The sequence below is a fragment of the Ranitomeya imitator genome, chromosome 4 (genome assembly GCF_032444005.1).
Source record: "Ranitomeya imitator isolate aRanImi1 chromosome 4, aRanImi1.pri, whole genome shotgun sequence".
Lineage (NCBI taxonomy): Eukaryota > Metazoa > Chordata > Amphibia > Anura > Dendrobatidae > Ranitomeya > Ranitomeya imitator.
In genome coordinates this window covers 31505350-31521939 of record NC_091285.1, presented here as the reverse complement: position 1 = coordinate 31521939, position 16590 = coordinate 31505350, and the positions used below count along the sequence as shown (strand labels likewise).

At 46.1% G+C, this 16590-nt stretch overlaps 1 long non-coding RNA gene across 1 annotated transcript in view; it reads right to left on the bottom strand.

Moving 5' to 3' along the window:
• The window catches only part of LOC138673922 (uncharacterized), an 86949-nt gene extending 70367 nt beyond the window's left edge, over positions 1-16582 (bottom strand). The window contains exons 1-2 of the long non-coding RNA XR_011320371.1: positions 16297-16582; positions 11270-11383 (exon numbers count right to left, since the gene is read on the bottom strand). This is a non-coding gene — a long non-coding RNA (uncharacterized lncRNA). The remainder of the gene's footprint in view (positions 1-11269; positions 11384-16296) is intronic.
• Positions 16583-16590: the final 8 nt, after the last annotated feature.

Genomic DNA, 16590 nt, shown 5'->3' with positions numbered 1-16590 from the left:
TCTGCCTCTAGCTCCTCCCTAGAATGTCTGTGTCTGCCTCTAGCTCCTCCCTAGAATGTCTGTGTCTGCCTCTAGCTCCTCCCTGGAATGTCTGTGTCTGCCTCCAGCTCCTCCCTAGAATGTCTGTGTCTGCCTCTAGCTCCTCCCTAGAATGTCTGTGTCTGCCTCTAGCTCCTCCCTAGAATGTCTGTATCTGCCTCTAGCTCCTCCCTAGAATGTATGTGTCTGCCTCTAGCTCCTCCCTAGAATGTCTGTATCTGCCTCTAGCTCCTCCCTAGAATGTCTGTGTCTGCCTCAAGCTTCTCCCTAGAATGTCTGTGTATGCCTCTAGCTCCACCCTAGAATGTCTGTGTCTGCCTCTAGGTCCTCCCTAGAATGTCTGTGTCTGCCTCTAGCTCATCCCTAGAATGTCTGTGTCTGCCTCTAGCTCCTCCCTAGAATGTCTGTGTCTGCCTCTAGCTCCTCCCTAGAATGTCTGTGTCTGCCTCTAGCTCCTCCCTAGAATGTCTATATCTGCCTCTAGCTCCTTCCTAGAATGTCTGTATCTGCCTCTAGCTCCTCCCTAGAATGTCTGTGTCTGCCTCTATCTCCTCCCTAGAATGTGTGTGTCTGCCTCTAGCTCCTCCCTAGAATGTCTGTATCTGCCTCTAGCTCCTCCCTAGAATGTCTGTGTCTGCCTCTAGCTCCTCCCTAGAATGTCTGTGTCTGCCTCTAGCTCCACCCTAGAATGTCTGTGTCTGCCTCTAGTTCCTCCCTAGAATGTCTGTGTCTGCCTCTAGCTCCTCCCTAGAATGTCTGTGTCTGCCTCTAGCTCCTCCCTGGAACGTCTGTGTCTGCCTCTAGCTCCTCCCTAGAATGTCTGTGTCTGCCTCTAGCTCCTCCCTGGAACATCTGTGTCTGCCTCTAGCACCTCCCTAGAATGTTTGTGTCTGCCTCTAGCACCTCCCTAGAATGTCTGTGTCTGCCTCTAGCTCATCCCTACAATGTCTGTGTCTGCCTCTAGCTCCTCCCTAGAATGTCTGTGTCTGCCTCTAGCTGCTCCCTAGAATGTCTATATCTGCCTCTAGCTCCTCCCTAGAATGTCTATGTGTCTGCCTCTAGCTCCTCTCTGGAATGTCTGTTTCTGCCTCTAGCACCTCCCTAGAATGTTTGTGTCTGCCTCTAGCTCCTCCCTGGAACGTCTGTGTCTGCCTCGAGCACCTCCCTAGAATGTCTGTGTCTGCCTCTAGCACCTCCCTAGAATGTCTGTGTCTGCCTCTAGCTCCTCCCTAGAATGTCTGTCTGCCTCTAGCTCCTCCCTAGAATGTCTGTCTGCCTCTATATCCTCCCTAGAATGTCTGTGTCTGCCTCTAGCTCCTCCCTAGAATGTCTGTCTGCCTCTAGCTCCTCCCTAGAATGTCTGTCTGCCTCTAGCTCCTCCCTAGAATGTCTGTCTGCCTCTAGCTCCTCCCTAGAATGTCTGTGTCTGCCTCTAGCTCCTCCCTAGAATGCCTGTGTCTGCCTCTAGCTCCTCCCTAGAATGTCTGTGTTGGCCTCTAGCTCCTCCCTATAATGTCTGTGTCGGCCTCTAGCTCCTCCCTAGAATGTCTGTGTCTGCCTGTAGCTCCTCCCTATAATGTCTGTGTCTGCCTCTAGCTCCTCCCTAGAATGTCTGTGTCTGCCTCTAGCTCCTCCCTAGAATGTCTGTGTCTGCCTCTAGCTGCTCCCTAGAATGTCTGTGTCTGCCTCTAGCTCCTCCCTAGAACATCTGTGACTGCCTCTAGCTCCTCCCTAGAATCTCTGTGCCTGCCTCTAGTTCCTCCCTAGAATGTCTGTGTCTGCCTCTAGCTCCTCCCTAGAATGTCTGTGTCTGCCTCTAGTTCCTCCCTAGAATGTCTGTGTCTGCCTCTAGCTCCTCCCTAGAATGTCTGTGTCTGCCTCTAGCTCCTCCCTAGAATGTCTGTGTCTGCCTCTAGCTCCTCCCTAGAATGTCTGTGTCTGCCTCTAGCTCCTCCCTAGAATGTCTGTGTCTGCCTCTAGCTCCTCCTTCCTTCTCCATAAAATCTTAAAAGCACCAACTGTCACATGATTATTCAGGTTACAAAATCTAAATTTGTCTTTTCTTTTTTTTATTTTAATGGTGGAAGAAAAATTCAGAATTTAGTTATAAAAAGATCAATGTCTATCCCGATTTTCTAGGACATATGACTTGTTTTTCTGTCAATGGATCTGTGTGAGGTTTGGTTCTTTGCAATGAGACCTGTCATTTTTATTAATATCATTTTGGGGTACATACAATGTTTTGATATCTGTTTATTGCATTTTTTGGAGGAGGTGCATTGACCAAATATGGCAATTTATGGGTTCCCAGTGTTTTTTTTCTTTAAGGCATGTATCATATAGAATAAATATTTTACGGATCTCTTGAATATACTGCAGCACTGCACACCTTAAAGGCCACTATCAGAAATTGACATTGGCAGATAAAGGGGTAACTAGTGTCCATATAGGGACGTAATAATCGCAATCACAGAGGGTGCGACTGTGACTGGGCCGTGCCAGAGCTGGGCACGCTGACCCCAGTGCCAACTTCATCTGGATGGGCATCCTACGAAGCACATCAAGCTGAAAGAGAGGAGGACGTTGCACATCGTTGGAGAGGGGGAAGGTAAGAATAATCGTTTCTTTTAAAAAGGTGCTGGAGAAGAGCGGAAGGGGTCCAGGATGGGGGACATTATACAAGGAAGGGCCCAGGATGGGGGACATTATTATAGGAGGGGGGGCATTATTGCTGGAAAGACCCAGGACAGGAGATATTATTACTAAAAGAGCCCCGGACGGGACAAAATCTCTGGAAGTTGCTCAGGATCAAGGACATTATTATAAGGGGCTCATGAAGAAGGGCATTTTTACATGATGAGGAACATTATACCAGGAAGGGGCCCAGGATGAAGGTTCATTCTTATAACATGGTGATCAGGATGGGGAGCATTATTACTGAAAGGGCCCAGGATGGGCCAAAATCACGAAGTTGCCCATGATCGAGGACATTATTATAAGAAGGGGCTCAGGAAGGGGGAATTTTTACCTGGTGAGGAACATTATACCAAGAAGGGGCCCAGGATGGAGGTTCATTCTTATAGCATAATGCTCAGGATGAGGAGCATTATTACTGAAAGGGCCCAGGTGTTATGACCTGGTGGTTAGGAGCACCCGGAATGACCTGATAGTTAAAACTCACACAGGACAAGCTCTGGGATGTGGGAGCTCTGCTGACCGCAACCCCTAATCCTATCACACACACTAGAAATGGCCGTGGAGCGCTCCTGACTCTACCTAGGCGCCTCGTCACAGCCTGAGAGCTAGCTAGCCCTAGAGATAGAAAATAAAGCCTACCTTGCCTCAGAGAAATTCCCCAAAGGAAAAGGAAGCCCCCCACATATATTGACTGTGAGTAAAGATGAAAGTCACAAACGCAGAAATGAAACAGGTTTCAGCAAAGGGAGGCCAGACTTACTAAATAGACAGAGGATAGGAAAGGTAGCTTTGCGATCAGCACAAAAAACTTCAAAAACCCACGCAGAGTGTGCAAAAAGACCGACTAACGGTGCGGAGATGCCACTCTGCATCCCAGAGCTTCCAGCTAGCAAGACAAAATCATGATATCCAGCTGGACAAGAAAACAATGAACGAATTAGATACTATCAGGAACTTAGCTTCTGCTGGAGTAGACAGGTCACCAGAAAGATCCAAGAGCGAACTGAACCAATGCAGAAACATTGACAGCTGGCATGGAGTAACGATCTAAGTGGAGTTAAATAGAGCAGCAACCAAAGGATAAACCACGTCACCTGTGTAAGGAACCTCAGAAGCAGCAGCTCCACTCACAGCCACCAGAGGGAGTCCATGGACAGAACTCACCGAAGTACCATTCACGACCACAGGAGGGAGTTCGACAACAGAATTCACAACACCCAGGATGGTGGAAATTATTACCGGAAGGAGACAGGACAGAGGACATTAATACATGGGGGTGATAAATATGTGTATCTTTATGGGATCTAGAACACTGCAAGGGCCCAAAATGCAGGAAGGAGCCCTGGTCCAAATTTTGCACTGGGGCCCATCGGACACCACGGTGTACAGATATTTACTATCTCAGTTCTTAGCTATCAAAAACACAGTTACCCATACACCTTACAACACTCATTCAGCTGACAACTTTAGCTCCCAACTTTCCCATATACTTGGCCATTTACCTGAACATTCACGTGTTTGAAAGAAGATGGAAGTGTTGCCCACGTTCCCCCTTGAAGACACGTGGATTGTTATGATACATTTGAATGTGTGAAGTGTCCAGTGATATATGTCATTAGTAATAGAGTTGTAGTCTGCCCAGCAGGAGGGAGTTAATTGGGACAGTTCGGGTTAATGGTTGGGACTAGCCCAGAGTGGGATGGGGCTAAAGTGAAGGGACAGAAAGAATTTCTTGTAAGGGAGGCAGATAGGGCCCAGCGCACAGTACGGGAAGACTTATGGTCTGACCAGCGAGCAGAGCCATATAATGTGGGTGTCCCTGAAGTGAGAGGAGACTGTTGTGAATTCTGTGGCGGAGCTCCCTCCTGTGGTCACAAGTGGTACTTCGGCTCATTCTCTCTGTGAGCTTCTGTTGGTGGAGGGAAGTGGTACTGCGGCTTCTGAGTTTCCTCCCTCAGGTGATCTGGTGAGGTCGTTAGGTGCTTCTCTACTTAACTCCACCTAATGCTTTGATCCTGGCTTCCTGTCAATGTTCCAGTGTTGGACTTGCTTTTCCCTGGATCGTTCCTGTGGCCTGCTGCTCTGCATAGCTAAGTTCTTCTTTGCTATTTGTTTGCTATTTTTTCTGTCCAGCTTGTCTAATTTGTTGCTGGAAGCTCTGGGACGCAAAGGGTGTACCTCCGTGCCGTTAGTTCGGTACGGAGGGTCTTTTTGCCCCCTTTGCGTGGTTTTCTTTAGGGTTTTGTGTAGACCGCAAAGTTACCTTTTCTATCCTCGATCTGTTAAGAAAGTCGGGCCTCACTTTGCTGAATCTATTTCATCTCTACGTTTGTCTTTTCATCTTAACTCACAGTCATTATATGTGGGGGGCTGCCTTTTCCTTTGGGGTATTTCTCTGAGGCAAGGTAGGCTTATTTTCTATCTTCAGGCTAGTTAGTTTCTCAGGCTGTGCCGAGTTGCATAGGCAGAGTTAGGCGCAATCCACGGCTGCCTCTAGTGTTGTTTGGAGAGGATTAGGGATTGCGGTCTGCAGAGTTCCCACGTCTCAGAGCTCGTTCTATGATTTCGGGTTATTGTCAGATCACTGTATGTGCTCTGACCGCTATGTCCATTGTAGTACTGAATTGCCTTTCATAACAGTACAGGAAGCCAAAAGTACTAATGATTCTCAATAGAGGGAAAAAAGAAGTTCTGAGACCATTTTTTTTTCTTTGCACTGTGTTTTGCCTTTTTTTTCCCCTAGACATTTGGGTGGTTCAGTACAGAGGTGTAGCGATGGACATTAGAAGTCTGTCTTCATGTGTGGATCAGCTCTCGGCAAGAGTACAAAAGATTCAAGACACTATTGATCAGAAAGCTATGTTGGAACCAAGAATTCCTATTCCTGATTTGTTTTTTGGAGATAGAACTAAGTTTCTGAGTTTCAAAAATAATTGTAAATTATTTCTGGCCTTGAAACCTCGCTCCTCTGGTGATCCAGTTCAACAGGTTTTGATTGTTATTTCTTTTTTGAGCGGCGACCCTCAGGACTGGGCATTTTCTCTTGCGCCAGGAGATCCTGCATTGAGTAACATCGATGCGTTTTTCCTGGCGCTCGGATTGCTGTACGATGAACCTAATTCAGTGGATCAGGCAGAGAAAAATTTGCTGGTTCTTTGTCAGGGTCAGGCTGAGATAGAGGTATATTGTCAGAAATTTAGAAAGTGGTCCGTGCTCACTCAATGGAATGAATCTGCGCTGGCAGCTATGTTCAGAAAGGGTCTCTCTGAAGCCCTTAAGGATGTCATGGTGGGATTTCCTATGCCTGCTGGTTTGAATGAGTCTATGTCTTTGGCCATTCAGATCGGTCGACGCTTGCATGAGCGTAAATCTGTGCACCATTTGGCGGTATTACCTGAGCTTAAACCTGAGCCTATGCAGTGCGATAGGACTTTGACCAGAGTTAAACGGCAAGAACACAGACGTCTGAATGGGCTGTGTTTCTACTGTGGTGATTCCACTCATGCTATCTCTGATTGTCCTAAGCGCACTAAGCGGTTCGCTAGGTCTGCCACCATTGGTACGGTACAGTCAAAATTTCTTCTGTCCGTTACCTTGATCTGCTCTTTGTCATCGTATTCTGTCATGGCATTTGTGGATTCAGGCGCTGCCCTGAATTTGATGGACTTGGAGTATGCTAAGCGTTGTGGGTTTCTCTTAGAGCCCTTGCAGTGTCCTATTCCATTGAGAGGAATTGATGCCACGCCTTTGGCCAAGAATAAGCCTCAATACTGGACCCAGCTGACCATGTGCATGGCTCCTGCACATCAGGAGGTTATTCGCTTTCTGGTGTTGCATAATCTGCATGATGTGGTCGTGTTGGGGTTGCCATGGCTACAAGCCCATAATCCAGTATTAGATTGGAAATCCATGTCGGTGTCCAGCTGGGGTTGTCAGGGGGTACATGGTGATGTTCCATTTCTGTCAATTTCGTCATCCACCCCTTCTGAGGTTCCAGAGTTCTTGTCTGATTACCGGGATGTATTTGATGAGCCCAAGTCCGATGCCCTACCTCCGCATAGGGATTGTGATTGTGCTATCAATTTGATTCCTGGTAGTAAATTCCCTAAAGGTCGACTGTTTAATTTATCCGTGCCTGGGCACGCCGCTATGCGCAGTTATGTGAAGGAATCCCTGGAGAAGGGGCATAGTCGCCCGTCATCGTCACCATTAGGAGCAGGGTTGTTTTTTGTAGCCAAGAAGGATGGTTCGCTGAGACCTTGTATAGATTACCGCCTTCTAAATAAGATCACAGTTAAATTTCAGTACCCCTTGCCATTGTTATCTGATTTGTTTGCTCGGATTAAGGGGGCTAGTTGGTTCACCAAGATAGATCTTCGTGGTGCGTATAATCTGGTGCGAATCAGGCGAGGAGATGAATGGAAAACTGCATTTAATACGCCCGAGGGTCATTTTGAGTATCTAGTGTTGCCATTCGGACTTGCCAATGCTCCATCAGTGTTTCAGTCTTTTATGCATGACATCTTCCGAGAGTACCTGGATAAATTCCTGATTGTGTACTTGGATGACATTTTGATCTTCTCGGATGATTGGGAGTCTCATGTGAAGCAGGTCAGAACAGTTTTTCAGGTCCTGCGTGCTAATTCTTTGTTTGTGAAGGGATCAAAGTGTCTCTTTGGTGTGCAGAAGGTTTCATTTTTGGGGTTCATCTTTTCCCCTTCTACTATCGAGATGGATCCTGTTAAGGTCCAAGCCATCCATGATTGGACTCAGCCGACATCTCTGAAAAGTCTGCAAAAGTTCCTGGGCTTTGCTAATTTTTATCGTCGCTTCATCTGCAATTTTTCTAGTATTGCCAAACCATTGACCGATTTGACCAAGAAGGGTGCTGATTTGGTCAATTGGTCTTCTGCTGCTGTGGAAACTTTTCAAGACTTGAAGCGTCGTTTTTCTTCTGCCCCTGTGTTGTGTCAACCAGATGTTTCTCTTCCGTTCCAGGTCGAGGTTGATGCTTCTGAGATTGGAGCAGGGGCTGTTTTGTCGCAGAGAGGTTCTGATTGCTCAGTGATGAAACCGTGCGCCTTCTTTTCCAGGAAGTTTTCGCCTGCTGAGCGAAATTATGATGTGGGCAACCGAGAGTTGCTGGCCATGAAGTGGGCATTCGAGGAGTGGCGTCATTGGCTTGAAGGAGCTAAGCATCGCGTGGTGGTATTGACTGATCATAAGAACTTGACTTATCTTGAGTCTGCTAAGCGGTTGAATCCTAGACAGGCTCGTTGGTCGCTGTTTTTTGCCCGTTTTGACTTTGTGATTTCGTACCTTCCGGGCTCTAAAAATGTGAAGGCGGATGCTCTGTCTAGGAGTTTTGTGCCCGACTCTCCGGGTTTGTCTGAGCCGGCGGGTATCCTCAAGGAAGGAGTAATTGTGTCTGCCATCTCCCCTGATTTGCGGCGGGTGCTGCAAAAATTTCAGGCTAATAAACCTGATCGTTGTCCAGCGGAGAGACTGTTTGTCCCTGATAGGTGGACCAATAAAGTTATCTCTGTGGTTCATTGTTCGGTGTTGGCTGGTCATCCTGGAATCTTTGGTACCAGAGAGTTGGTGGCTAGATCCTTTTGGTGGCCGTCTCTGTCGCGGGATGTGCGTGTTTTTGTACAGTCCGGTGGGATTTGTGCTCGGGCTAAGCCAGTCCTGTGGGATTTGTGCTCGGGCTAAGCCCTGCTGTTCTCGTGCCAGTGGGTTGCTTTTGCCCTTGCCGATCCCGAAGAGGCCTTGGACACATATCTCTATGGATTTTATTTCTGATCTTCCCGTTTCTCAAAAGATGTCAGTCATTTGGGTGGTCTGTGATCGCTTCTCTAAGATGGTCCATCTGGTACCCTTGTCTAAATTGCCTTCCTCCTCTGATTTGGTGCCATTGTTCTTCCAGCATGTGGTTCGTTTACATGGCATTCCAGAGAATATCGTTTCTGACAGAGGTTCCCAGTTTGTTTCAAGGTTTTGGCGAGCCTTTTGTGGTAGGATGGGCATTGACTTGTCTTTTTCCTCGGCTTTCCATCCTCAGACTAATGGCCAGACCGAACGAACCAATCAGACCTTGGAAACATATCTGAGATGCTTTGTTTCTGCCGATCAGGATGACTGGGTGTCCTTTTTGCCTTTGGCTGAGTTCACCCTTAATAATCGTGCCAGCTCGGCTACCTTGGTTTCGCCATTTTTCTGCAATTCTGGGTTCCATCCTCGTTTCTCTTCAGGACAGGTTGAGTCTTCGGACTGTCCTGGTGTGGATACTGTGGTGGACAGGTTGCAGCAGATTTGGACTCATGTAGTGGACAATTTGACCTTGTCCCAGGGGAAGGCTCAACGTTTCGCTAATCGCAGACGCCGTGTGGGTCCCCAACTTCGTGTTGGGGATCTGGTTTGGTTATCTTCTCGTCATATTCCTATGAAGGTTTCCTCTCCTAAGTTTAAACCTCGTTTCATTGGTCCGTATAGGATTTATGAGGTTCTTAATCCTGTGTCTTTTCGTCTGACCCTTCCAGATTCTTTTTCCATACATAACGTATTCCATAGGTCATTGTTGCGGAGATACGTGGCACCTATGGTTCCATCTGTTGATCCTCCTGCCCCGGTTTTGGTGGAGGGGGAATTGGAGTATATTGTGGAGAAGATTTTGGATTCTTGTGTTTCTAGACGGAAACTCCAGTATCTGGTTAAATGGAAGGGTTATGCTCAGGAAGATAATTCCTGGGTTTTTGCCTCTGATGTCCATGCTCCCGATCTTGTTCGTGCCTTTCATGTGGCTCATCCTGGTCGGCCTGGGGGCTCTGGTGAGGGTTCAGTGACCCCTCCTCAAGGGGGGGGTACTGTTGTGAATTCTGTGGCAGAGCTCCCTCCTGTGGTCACAAGTGGTACTTCAGCTGATTCTCTCTGTGAGCTTCTGTTGGTGGAGGGAAGTGGTACTGCGGCTTCTGAGTTTCCTCCCTCAGGTGATCTGGTGAGGTCGTTAGGTGCTTCTCTACTTAACTCCACCTAATGCTTTGATCCTGGCTTCCTGTCAATGTTCCAGTGTTGGACTTGCTTTTCCCTGGATCGTTCCTGTGGCCTGCTGCTCTGCATAGCTAAGTTCTTCTTTGCTATTTGTTTGCTATTTTTTCTGTCCAGCTTGTCTAATTTGTTGCTGGAAGCTCTGGGACGCAAAGGGTGTACCTCCGTGCCATTAGTTCGGTACGGAGGGTCTTTTTGCCCCCTTTGCGTGGTTTTCTTTAGGGTTTTGTGTAGACCGCAAAGTTACCTTTTCTATCCTCGATCTGTTAAGAAAGTCGGGCCTCACTTTGCTGAATCTATTTCATCTCTACGTTTGTCTTTTCATCTTAACTCACAGTCATTATATGTGGGGGGCTGCCTTTTCCTTTAGGGTATTTCTCTGAGGCAAGGTAGGCTTATTTTCTATCTTCAGGCTAGTTAGTTTCTCAGGCTGTGCCGAGTTGCATAGGCAGAGTTAGGCGCAATCCACGGCTGCCTCTAGTGTTGTTTGGAGAGGATTAGGGATTGCGGTCTGCAGAGTTCCCACGTCTCAGAGCTCGTTCTATGATTTCGGGTTATTGTCAGATCACTGTATGTGCTCTGACCGCTATGTCCATTGTAGTACTGAATTGCCTTTCATAACAGGAGACCAAGATAACGGATAGCATGATCTAAACTGACAGAACCGCTTAGCTCACTGGTTGGTTGCAGCGCTGTCAGCTCTGCAAACAATACCAGCCAGCGTGAGTAGTGGTGGAGACTCAATACTGAGGAGAGTGAGTAAAACTCAGTTTATTTTTTAACTACTAGTGGAAAGGGAGCAACCTTTTTAGCAACTTGTCCATCCTTTGACCCCTAAATACATAGTATATTCATCGATACAATTAATACCTAAAAAAAACACCCCTTATTAAAATGCAATATAGCCAGAAATGTGCTCCAGAGATCTCTACATGACTCAGATATATCAAGAAGTGCCCACATTGGCAAAATCATATGGAAAATAATATTGATAAAAGTATTGGCTCAAACACAGTGGTAAATATTCATGTGGACCTATAGGAAATAAGCTATCATTATAAGGATTTATGTCTGCGCTAAATCTATTTACTTGGCATCTTTCCTTTTAATTGACTTCACCCTTTCAAAAATACAAAAGTTCAGTATTGACTCCGATAATTTACGGTCACATTTACGAGTCACTCAATAATGGATTTACATACAATTTATATCACAATGATCCCATTTATTCATGCAAAAGTGCTCTATTTATACAGTATACTTTTTATTATTATTTTTTTTTTTTTAATTCATTTATTTATTTGTTTGCAGACCATCCAGAAACTTACGAGAACAAAAATGGCTAAGTGGTCATTATATACCATATATTATTACAGGTTATCATTTATTAACATAGAGCTGGAATTTTCTTACAGTGGCTTAGTTATGAACATGGGAGGCTTCCAGCAAAAAAAAAATCTTCCCCTTAATTGTATGTTTCTCTTACCACAGGAATTCGCCTCTGAGGATTAATGCTGTGTAGAAATATCGTCCTCGTCCTCATTGACCTTGCACGGGAATACGGTGAACCTCGCGGGTTTCAGTGAAGGTGCTTTAGATTCTGTGAAAACAGAAAAGAAATGCCATCTACCAATGCAGGGGTATGCACATACACACTGTCTGCAGAACCCGCTGGCTTCGCTTCTTGGACTTTTGGCTGAGATCAAGTGTAGACTCTGCTGGTGTCAATCGGTTTGTCCTCACCAGCTAATGCAAAAGTTCAGGGTGTTCACCGGGAGGTTTACATGGTCACCCAGTTTGGTGACCCCAATCTCATGGATCAATGCCATGAGCTGGGTAGTCTGAGAGCCCAAGGTCCACAAGTGCCATAGGAGTGGTGACGTTGAACTCATTGGGTGATGGATCCCACTTGAGTTTCCCAGTAAACTTACACACGCTTCAAATTCTTACTTTTCAGCAGACCCATTATTTTGGACCCTTTGGCTAGGTTGGTACCAGTCAGTATTACACTATAAAAACTACATAATTTATTTTGACTATGTGTCAACCTTTTAACTTTTTAGGGTGGGTTCCCTCCAGATTGTTCTAAGGGGAAGTATGTATCCATGAGGTTCTACTCCTCCCTGCAAACCGGCTGTCCTCTTTTTGGTGGAGACTAAGCTCCTAGTTCTTCTGGGGTGGTAGCCACAAGCACGAACAACTTTCCCTAAACTTCGGTGAGGGGAGGCCATCGATCACTGACCTAGGGAAAGGTTTATTGGGGGCCCCTTTCCTTTCTTACGTTATTGTGCCACTGTTTCTGGGTGAAGAGAATGAAAAAAAAGGCCCCGAAACACACCCTGATCAAAAGTCTGCTTAATCCATTGGCTTTGGCGGAATCAGATAACCAGCTTATGTGTATTTGTGCAACACAACTCTTCCACATCAGATAATGTTGGGTTAGCGTAGGATTCATTCTGTTGAATTCTAATGTCCAATCCTTTTGCTCGGTGTAGAGATAAGCCGCTGTCGGACGCCATGCAATGTCCAAAGTGACTCCATCTGGGCTCTGGCTGGGTTACCTTAGTTTTTCGTAGAGTTCGAAGGGAACTAGGATGCGGTACTTAGCAGAGAGCACTCTATTTGTGCGAACCTAGCGGAATGAGTATAGCCAGCATTAGTTCGCAACTCAAGTCACATGGCCAACCATCGCAGTATTCCGATACTACATCACAACACAATCAAAGTGAATTTGGTCACGTTGGAAACCGCACACATGCCTTCTGAAATCATCCAAACCTGGATGTGGCCAAATTCACGATATTTTTGGCCATGCGTTTTATACCCAAAGGCTGCAAGATTTAATGCCACTGTGTAGAGGAATATCGATTATATTGTTATTGATAAGGTATTATATTACATCTCTACTCACACTTATAGGACCCTTTTTTAAAAAAATATATATATATGCCTCATACTATAGACAACTTGTTAGAGGCCTCTCACCCAGCCAAGAAGTCTCCTACTTTGCACTGACAAGGGGCAAAAACCCTGAAACAGTCACCCATAAATGGAGATTGTGGTCTGGCTTTATACCCTAAATTACCGTATATGACAAGGCTCACTAAAAGGTCGATATTGACTTATAGAATTGATACTGGCACCAGAGACCCTAAAGCCATGTGAATATTTAATTTTCCAGGAGAGCATTGCGTGACCCCTTAATATGCCAGCTTGGCACTCTCCACAAGGAGAAACTTTATCCTGTAGACCCGTCTATATCAGCGTAGAATAAAAGCTATGCCAATTAGAGATGACGGAATCTGCTGAGTTTTGCACTGAAATTTTACAAGAGAAATTATATTTTGATTGAAGTTACTAGACGCACATTGAATGTTCCTTATTTTAACCTGGGATCTTTCCAGACTTCAAACCATAATAAACGTAAAATTAAAACAAAAAAATGAATACCTCACTGTTCTTCTGTTCCACCATTCCAACTACCCGGCGCTGGTATCTGCTTGCTGCTCGTTCCCTTTTTACACTGTGCAGTTGGAGCGCCCCCAGACACAGGGCCACGACGTTTCGGTACCGGGCCTCTCTGGTTCGGTTCTGAGGCAGTCACGGTGGCTAGACCCGGTCCGCGACCCTGCTAAGGGGCGTCCAATGATAGTGATAGAGTACAGTCTGTCAGTAGTTCGTGACGCCACCTGTGGTGTTCGGTCAGGGCGACCGACGCTGCTGTGGGGTCCGCTGGGGTGATGGAATGGCAGCTGGATGATGTATACCTTCCCACAGGTGAAGTGTGTCCCCAGGGCTTCCCAGTAAGGTGGATGATGATGGTGTGAGGTGCAGGCAATAACGAGGACACAGGGTTGCAGTCTCTTTACCTTTTACTGAAGGCTTCAGTACACTCAGTCCAGAGCACGTTCAACCGGGCTATCAGAGACCGGCCGGTCCGATGGGCACATCCAGAGTTTCCCTCGCAGATGGAAATCGTTGCCTACCAATAGCGCCTGTGTGTTGTAGTCCTACCCTGCTGAGCATTCGGAATAGTCCTCACAACTGCTGTTCTCTTTCGTTCGTTCTCTACAGCTTTCTCTCTCTCTCTCGTTCTTTGGTTCCAGATGTTGCTAGTTTCTAACGTCCCCCAGATATGTTATGGCTAGGATGCCACCTGTTTGACGGGAAGGCTTGGAGGTCTTCCGGGACCCTAGAGACGCCCCTATCCCAATGTTGCCCAATATGTCTTCGTAGGTGTAGAAGGTAGACAGCCAACCTATAATCAACTGTCCAGCGGAATTTGAAGTAAGGCCTGAAGTCAGTTACTCCTACGGTGATCCGGCCACCGACTACGCGCCTCAGTAAGATGTTGCCTTCCTCTCTCGGCACGACTCTTACTGGCTCTCCTTTGTGCTGATCTCATTTACACTGTTCCACAATATTCTTCCCTCTTGTCTCCTTCTTAGGATACCGCCGCAAGGTGTGCAGGCGCGGTTCCGTAACGTTCTGTTCTGTCGCTAGGCACCTGCCAGGTTCCCACGCCTGACAGGGACCCCCCTGTGTCTTCTCCCCGCAACACCCCCTGCCACGGGATGTTGCCTGATTCCAACCCAGTCAGCTTCTGACTAACTTCCTCCCCAGCCCCTAGTTTTAACAGTGTAAGGAGTGGCCCAATAAATAAAGCCTTTTGCTCCCCCGAGTGGCAGGAGTATGAAGTGTAATGTGTTCTGGTGATACCTGGTCAGGAGAACTCGGGCCATCGGACGTACCGCTACTCACCTTGGGGCCATACTGCAACGACCAGGTCTCTGGGGCGCTGCACAATGACAGTGCGCTATATTTTCGGCTCATCTTTTCTGATCAGAGCCAGTGAGAGAGTGCATTGTCACTGTCCAGTGAGAAGAACGGTGCACAGTGACAAGAATCTACTGAGCATCCATCGAAATTGACAACTGACGCATGCTCAGTAGAACAGGGACGATCACTACCCCTGAAATGGAGGTCACTGATGATGCTTCGTTTCAGGAAGAGGGCAGAGGCTGTGGCAGTGACAGCAGCCTCTGCTGCCTGATGACAACTCATTTGAGTATCCCAGCATGCACTAAGGTTCTCAAATGAAGCGTCATCAAAGAGGAATTAGTAGAAAAAAATTAAGCAGTTAAATAGAGTAGTTTGGGAACGACAGGGAATTTTTAACTAAAGTATATGAGAAAAAAATTAGATTAGGACATTAAATAGATAAGAGATTTAGGATGAAAATAAAATTTGGCTTCAGACCACCTCTTTAAGTTCCCGGTTTTTGATGTTACAAACATTTCTGTACCTGTTAGATAAATTAGTTTTTTTTTTCAGTGTGTTTTTATCTTGTTTTTGACATTTCTGTTTTTGTCTCTTTTTGGTATGTCATATTTTAAATAAAGCTGCTTTGTTTTTGATACTTCCTGGTATTTGGCTTTGACAGAACTTTATTGATACAGTCATGTGCAGATTTTCTGCATCTAATGCAAGTCTATGGGGAAAATCCGCACAGAAAACTCAGCGTTTTTCAGGTATGGATAAAGAAAGAAATACGTGCAACACGGATGTCTGAATGAGGCTTAAAGGTACCGTTACACTAAGCGACTTACCAACGATCACGACCAGCGATACGACCTGGCCGTGATCGTTGGTAAGTCGTTGTGTGGTCGCTAAGTGCAGGGCCGTGCTTAGTAAACCGATGTTTACCCTGGTTACCATTGTAAAAGTAAAAAAAAACACTACATACTCACATTCTGATGTCTGTCACGTCCCCCGCCGTCAGCTTCCCTGCACTTTCTGTGTCAGCGCCGGCCGTAAAGCAGAGCACAGCGGTGACAGTCAGTGCAGGGAAGCTGACGGCGGGGGACGTGACAGACATCAGAATGTGAGTATGTAGTGGTTTTTTTTTTTACTTTTACAATGGTAACCAGGGTAAATATCGGGTTACTAAGCGTGGCCCTGCACTTAGTAACCCGATGTTTACCCTGGTTACAAGTGAGCACATTGCTGGATCGGCGTCACACACGCCGATCCAGCGATGACAGCGGGTGATCAGCAACCAAAAAAAGGTCCTGATCATTCCTCAGCGACCAACGATCTCCCAGCAGGGGCCTGATCGTTGGTCGCTGTCACACATAACGAGATCTTTAGCGGGATCGTTGCTACGTCACAAAAAGCGTGATGTTGCAACGATATCGTTAACGATATCGTTATGCGTGAAGGTACCTTTAGGGTATCCTCACACATTGCATATTCGGAGCAGATTTGCATGCAGAAAATCCTTAGAGTAATAAAGTAACAGATAAGTAGATAAGACTCCAACAAATCTCATCTACCCATTCCTGAAAAAAAGTTCTGCAGAGGAATTGGGATTTGTTGTCCATTTATTTGTTTGTAGTTTTTATTTAAATACCAAAAAAAAAGACAAAAAAAAACACTGCAGAAGAAAACTTAATAAGAATGCATGTAAAAAAATCAATAAATAAAAATGCAATTAAAAAAAAATAACCTTACCTAGCTATTTGGTAAAGAAATGCTGCTGAAAATGCACAGCATCGAAAATCCGCACCCTGGCAACTTTGCCTTCCAATATGGTCACGTTGCATATTTGCTGCAAAATTTTTGACGGAAACTTCTACAACGGTCTCGTTCATCTGAAAGCAACCACCACTTTCAGCAACAAAATCCGCAATTCACCCTTTGTGGAGAATTCACCCTTTGCAAATGAAAAAAGTGAAATTTTTCTGAAGATCTATGTCAAAATCGTGCAGAAATACGCAATGTATGAACTTACGCTGGTTCCGCGGT